At 49.8% G+C, this 6,903-nt stretch overlaps 1 pseudogene; it reads right to left on the bottom strand.

Annotated features, from left to right (window-relative positions):
* Nucleotides 1–1,481: 1,481 nt before the first annotated feature.
* Nucleotides 1,482–6,426, bottom strand: LOC119358000 (annotated as a pseudogene).
* Nucleotides 6,427–6,903: the final 477 nt, after the last annotated feature.

Raw genomic sequence — 6,903 nt, 5'->3', positions numbered from 1 at the left:
TCACACCATGAAAGACCCACCAAAGAAACGCATTATAATAAACATAAAACACACTCCATCGTCTCCCATCCGCCAAACTAAATATTTCATCAATTCAACATTATAAGGGATATTAGTTTTTTGGAAAGTCAAATTTCTTTAACTTTGACCAAGTTTAGAGCTAAAAATATCGACATCCACAATATTAAACCAAAAAATTATGAAAATTTATTTCATGATGAATCTAATAAAGCCAATTTGATATTATGAATTTTGATATATTTCTTTATAAATTTGATCAAATTTAAAGACGTTGAACTTTTCAAAAAAGTAATACACCTTATATTTTAAAACAAAGCGAGTATTTTTTTTAAGAATCTCAACAACACCAACGGCGCAGCAAAATGCGCCCAACCCTTTTTTTTACGTACGAAGCTCTAGATCCACTCTTTCCCAACGGATAATGATACAATTATGTGTAGGCCCTTTCTCTTTTGTTTTATGTAATTGTGCACCTATGATTTTTTTTTTTAAAAAAACTACCAAACTCACGAATTAGTGAGCAAAAAATATACTGCATTTTCCAATTCGATATTAACAAGCCCGAATATTTCCAAGGAAAAAAATACTTTCATTCAGAGCGTTTCTCTATTTTCACATCGCTAATCTTCACGAAATTGCTACAAACCCGAAACTGTTAGTTAACAATCTATTGGTTGTAGATTCGTAATTATAGTGCCAATAACCCAGGATCTTTAAGCAATCTCCTCCCTTCATGAGAATCGAAGCCTGCAGGCCTGCATGCAAAAATTGATGGCCCATCATGTCACTAGTCCAAACCGATGGCCCACAGGCAAATGTCCAGATTGGAGGGGATGGATGCTGCTTCGCCCAGTTTCAGGTCCTATCAGCAACTTGGAGCCTATCCATCGAATACGGTGAAATACGATGGTGGCAATTAAGATACGCCTAACAACGCCTAGCTACGCATGACAGCTTGTTGGAAAGAGAGAGTGAGGAGAGAGAGCAAGCTTCATGCATCCATGTGTGACTGCTTTCAAAGAGAGAAAACGTGAGAAGAGAGAGAGAGAGTACTTCCTCCTCCCGTCCCTATTTGTCTGCTTAAAAAAGTTTGCCTAATTACTTTGGTACTGCAAAGCATCTGCTGCTGGACAGTGGTTAGAACGAATTTTCTTTTCGCTGAATGGACAAGACTGGAGGGTGCCGGGACACCCGGGTGTCGTCGCACCTTTTCGTTTAGAAACTGGATACGCCGAATCCCAAAATCATTCTAGTATTTTGCTATTTGTGGGAGTCGTTGTATAGAAACATGCGTGAACAACAACGTTTGTTGATTTATTTCACATAACATGTTCTTACGGAAGTACTACATGCATGGGGCGGCATGCAGAAGACACTAACAGAAAGCATTTGCATCCGATCCGTTTAAACAGGTTAACAACAGCCGGCGCCGTCGACCTTGGACAGATGAAGTCGATCAGCTAGCTCACGTTCGAGATGCTGGCAGCGGCCGACCTGGCGGGCCCCCAGCTATGCAGGACGGCGCCGGAGACGTCCTAAAAGGCGAGGCGCGCCTCGGCCGCGGTGAGCTGCATGGACAGGAAGCCCTGACCGTCGTACAGGAACTCCATCTTGTCGGAGGTTGCCTTGAACTTGCCAGCCCACGCCTTGGACCCGCCGCCGCTGGTCACGAATTCCACCGGGCTGTCGACGTTGCTGATGCGCTGCAGGCAGTGGTCGTGGTCATTGAGGTACTCCCTCCGTTTGAAATTACTTGTCTCGGAGATGGATGTATCTAGAACTAAAATACGTCTAGATACATCCATTTCTGCGACAAGTAATTCCGAACGGAGGAAGTACGCGTCAACCCCATCTGCGTAAAAAAGAGGTTTTTTTCGAGAGTACGCCAATAGCGTACTTTATCTTTATAGAAGAAGAGCAATAATGATTTACAAGAGATGCCAAGTGGAGGATGCGAACATCACACCTATGGCCACACCCTAAAACACCCCACTCAAAGCCCAAGCCTACTCTCTAACAAATCGAGACAACCCGCCGACTCCTAGACCCGCCTCCCTCCACTCTTGGATCTCCCGCAGAACCACACCAACCACCTGAAGAGGTGTTTTTTGTTGGGCCGTTCTATTGAAGACCCGTGCATTGCGCTGCTTCCACAAAGCCCATGAGACCGCAATCACGAAAGTGTCAAACCCGCGTTTGTGCTCTTTCCTGAAACCCCTCCTAGCCTGCAACCACCACTCTATAGCAAAGTATCCTCCGTCGTTGGCCGTTCCACGATCAAGTTAAGCTCTTGTAGGCATTCATGCCACACTTCCCGAGCGAAAGCACATTGGATCAATATGTGCTCCGCATTGTCCTCTGCCTGCAAACATGTGAAGTACCTAGAAGAGCGCTCTCGCAGCCCGTGCTTAGCTCTCCTGTCCGAAGTCCAAATCCGATGCTGGATCGCCAACCAGACAAATATTTTACATTTAAGAAGCGCCCAACTCTTCCAGATGCAAGAAGCATAGGCAACCCGCTGAATCCCTTGACACAGACGATGATATGTGGATCGAGCGGTGTACTGCCCGGACGGGTCCGCCGGCCAAGAGAAGCAATCTTCTCTATTTGGATCCCGAGGCACAGTGCTAATAGCTAGATTGGTTCAAGTTTGAGTCCTTCTGGACCCGTGCGGAGGGTTTTTTGATGTGGTCAAGATGGCTTGGACTACGACTCCGGTGGCCTCTAATGATTACCTCACTTTACAAAACAAGCTAAGGGCTACGGCGTGGAGTCTACAAAAGTGGAGCCATCGCTGGATTGGCAACGTGAAGCTTCAAATTGCCATTGCTTTCGAGGTCATTAAGCAGCTGGATATTGCTATGTAGGCAAGGACACTGTCGGACGCGGAGAGGGATTTGAGTAAGTGCTTAAAAAGGAAGGTTTTGGGTTTGAGCTCGTTGGAGAGAACAATCGCTAGGCAAAGATCTAGAATGCTGCAACTGCGTGAGGGCGACGGGAACACGAGGTTGTTTCATCAACAAGCAAGTCATAGGCAAAGGAAGAATGTCTTGAGAACGGTCAAGTACAATGACCAATTATACTCCGGCCAGGATGATGTGGCTTCAGTGGTGGATGCTTATTTTGGTGTGGCATTTGGGGTTGCATGCCCTCGTGGATTTGCGCTCAACCTGGAAGAACTGGGCCTACCACGCCTGAACCTGGCACATCTCGAGCGGCCATTTACGGAGGAGGAGGTTGAGGGAGTGATCAAGTTGATGCCCCGGGATAAAGCGCCGGGTCCAGATGGCTTTACGGGCAGATTCTATGCTACTTGCTGGAGTATAATCAAGGAGGATTTCATGAGAGCGATGGGCTGCTTCTATAATGGTGACATGAGGGGTTTGGCGGGCATCAATAAGTCCTTCGTCTCTCTTTTACCCAAGAAATATGGTGCTCTGGAGGTGTGTGACTTCAGACCCATCAACCTTGTGCATGGGGCAGTGAAGATATTCGAGAAGGTGCTTACGTGTAGACTTGTGGAAGATCTACCTAAGTTGGTTGGTAATCACCAAAGTGCTTTCGTCAAGGGCAGATCTTTGCATGATAATTTCATGCTTGTGCAAAGCACGGCAAGATGGCTGCATGCTCTGAAGAACTCGGCGATTTTGCTTAAGCTAGACATCTCAAAAGCTTTCGACTCGGTGCAATGGCCCTTCTTGGTTGAGGTGTTGCAGCATATGGGATTCGGGCCAAGGTGGAGGTCTTGGATTTGTGGAATCCTCTCAACTTCTACCACAAAAGTACTGGTCAATGGTGCACCGGGAGACACGATCTACAACTGCAAAGGGCTACGACAAGGGGATCCTTTCTCCCCAATGCTTTTCATCTTAACTGTGGAGCCGATGCAAAGGATGATGTAGCTAGCAGTGACCCGAGGGGTGATGGGACCTTTGGCGCGTGTGGGCATGGAGAAGCGACTATCAATCTTTGCGGATGATGTTGTTTTATTTGTCAAACCAAATAAGGTGGATCTTGCGGCTTGCAAGTGCATCTTGGAGCTCTTCAGTGAAGCATCAGGACTGAGGATCAACATGCAAAAATCGGCAGCTATTCCCATTAGATGCTCTGATGACCAGATTACCATGGCATGTGCCGAGCTCTAGTGCCCCTTGGGATCCTTGCCGATCAAGTACTTGGGGCTGCCACTCTCATTAAGGAAGCCATCGATGACACAGTTGAAGTATTTGGTGGATCAAATGGCTAATAAGCTACCAAAATGGAAGGTTCCGCTTATGCCAAAGAGTGGCAGACTAACCTTGGTCCAATCGGTGCTATGTGCCATGCCGATCCATGCAATGATGGCATTGGATGTACCGATGAAAACCCTTGTTGCAATGAAGAGGAACTGCAGAGGTTTCTTATGGTGTAGACGCGCAGAGGCTAATGGTGGCAATTGTGTGGTGGCTTGGGATGCGGTGTGCACACCGAAGTGGGAAGGTGGCCTTGGGTTGCCAAACTTGCGCTGGATGAACATAGCAATGCAAGCGAGATGGCCGTGGCTTGCGAGGACAGATGAGACGAGGCCATGGAGAGAATTCAAGATCAAAGTCCCGAAGGAGTCAATGGGGATTTGTATGGTGGCCATGAGGAGTGTGGCTAATTATGGGCTCACGACACGTTTTTGGGAGGACCGCTGGATTGATGGCAGCAGAATTCAGGAGGTTGCACTGCTCCTCTACAGTTTGGTTCCAAAGCGCATCAGAGACTCTCGGTTAGTTGGACCGGCGGTGGAGATTGGGAGTTGGGCATTGGACGTTGGCCCGGACATAGGACCCGCTATGCTGCACGAGTTCTTTTTGATATGGCAATTAGTTTCAGCTTTGGGAGCCCATGGTGGATGTGCCTGACAAGGTGGTTTGGTCGTGGGAGGCCACTGGACAGTTCTCCGTGAAATCTGATTATGCGGCTGGCTTTTGGGGCCAAGAAGGAAGTGTGACGGTGGGTCTAACTTGGAAATCACGTGCACCCTCATGGTGCAGGTTCTTCATGTGGTTGGCCCTCAGGGACCGATGTTGGACGTCGGACCGACTAGCGAGGAGAGGGTTGCCGCACCAAGACGCGTGCCCGTTTTGTGACCACGAGGACGAAACCATTAACCACATTCTACTCACTTGCGTCTTTGCTAGGACTGCTTGGGCGAGGATCTGTGAGGCCTTGGACAAACCGGATTGGACTCCCACTCAACAGGACAAGCTGGCGGACTGGGTTGTAGCCAAGCAAGGAGTAGAAGGCATGAGCATCAAGGATCTTCGTACTATTATTGCGCTAGTCTGGTGGGAATTGTGAAAGCATAGGAATGGTATTATCTTTGATGGGGCGCGCCCTTCCTTGGAGTATCTACTAGGGAGAGTGAGGCAAGAGGGCCAACTGTGGGCATCGGCCAGACTAATGAAAGGGAATGTAACTCCCTTCTTTAGTAGGGTGGAGAGGTGGGAGACTAGTGAGGAGTAATATGTACTAAGAAACTGTGTAATTGTGGTGGAGACTTTCTTTGCCTTTCTTCTACAATATATGATATGCACATTCGTGCATATTCGATAAAAAAAGTGTTGGCCATGGCTCAGCCACAATAATGCATGCATGCATGCACAACATGTCGTATGTACCTTGAGGACCGGGAGGAGGTGTTCGCGGAGCTCGGTGGTGTGGCCATGCTCGCAGCCGCTACTGACGGGGTGGTGGTCGACGACGACCTTCCACGTCACGTTGGACACCGCTAGGGCATCGTCCAGGCCCTGGAGGAGGGTGTCGATGTAGGTGTTGCGGGGATCCACGTTCCTCCTGTCGAACTTGCTCTCGTTCCAGTACTTGAGGAAGAAGGGCGACGTGTCCACCAGGAAGAAGTCAACGATGTCTGCCTCCACGATGAAGGACTTGTTGACGGAGGTCCACCAGCTGTCCACCTTGCGAATGGCGGGGCTCTGCTACGCCAGCGTGTCACCCGGGTAGTCATGGTTGCCGAGGACTGCAGCGATCACATGAGGGTGCAGTAGTACCATAGGAGGTGTGAAGCTCACGATTTCTCAGAGGAGTTTTGTTTTTGGCGACGGCGCAAAGATCCATGTCGCCGCCGTCGAGGCCACCCTGCCTCCCAGGATGCGGGGGAGGGGTTGTCTGCTTCCCCGTCGCCTCCACCTCGTGTGGTTCCTGTCCAACTGCCATGCTCCCGCCCCAACGAGATTGACGTGCGTGAGTTGTCTGTTGCCCGCCGGCGGCTTCGTCCCACTTGTCGAACCCGGATCCGCCAGATCCAGAGACTCTGGTCGAAAATGATTTGACCACCTCTAGCTTGCGCTTCCACACATGGGAGTCGAAGTCGCGGCCGCAGCTGAAGCGTCCGGCCCCGCGACCATGGCGGCCCATACCGAAAACCTCTTCTCTCATCTCAATAGCTTTGCTCTCTCTAGGCACCACGGGTGGATTTGTGGAAGGGGGTGAGGAAACTACTTGAGCGAAGGAACGAGTATCACCATGGATCTTGCCTTCCCACTAAGTGTAGGTTTGACGAACCCTAGATCTGGTGAGAGACGGAGCGCTCCAGAAGTGGGCGAGGCTCTCGCCCAGAAACAAAATGGGAGAAGGGGTAGCGGCCATGAGTTTAATACCCGCGATGCCCCTGGAAACCCTAGGTCCATCCTCACCATGGCGGCCGGGTCTGATCTTCAGCACGTGGCAGACATCTGAATCATGGCGGACCGGTGCACACCCGAGAATCCCTAGCCCATCAGTCATGGGGGATGGGCGGTGACGCGTTCCCAGAAACATGCGCCCGCGCTCGTGTACCACCGAGTCGGTCGGCTCCGTGTGTGACATACCTGCTCCATACGGTGGTGCGCCTTC

This window comes from Triticum dicoccoides, chromosome 2A (genome assembly GCF_002162155.2).
Source record: "Triticum dicoccoides isolate Atlit2015 ecotype Zavitan chromosome 2A, WEW_v2.0, whole genome shotgun sequence".
Classification (NCBI taxonomy): Eukaryota; Viridiplantae; Streptophyta; class Magnoliopsida; order Poales; family Poaceae; genus Triticum; species Triticum dicoccoides.
This window is presented reverse-complemented; position numbering and strand designations above follow the sequence as displayed.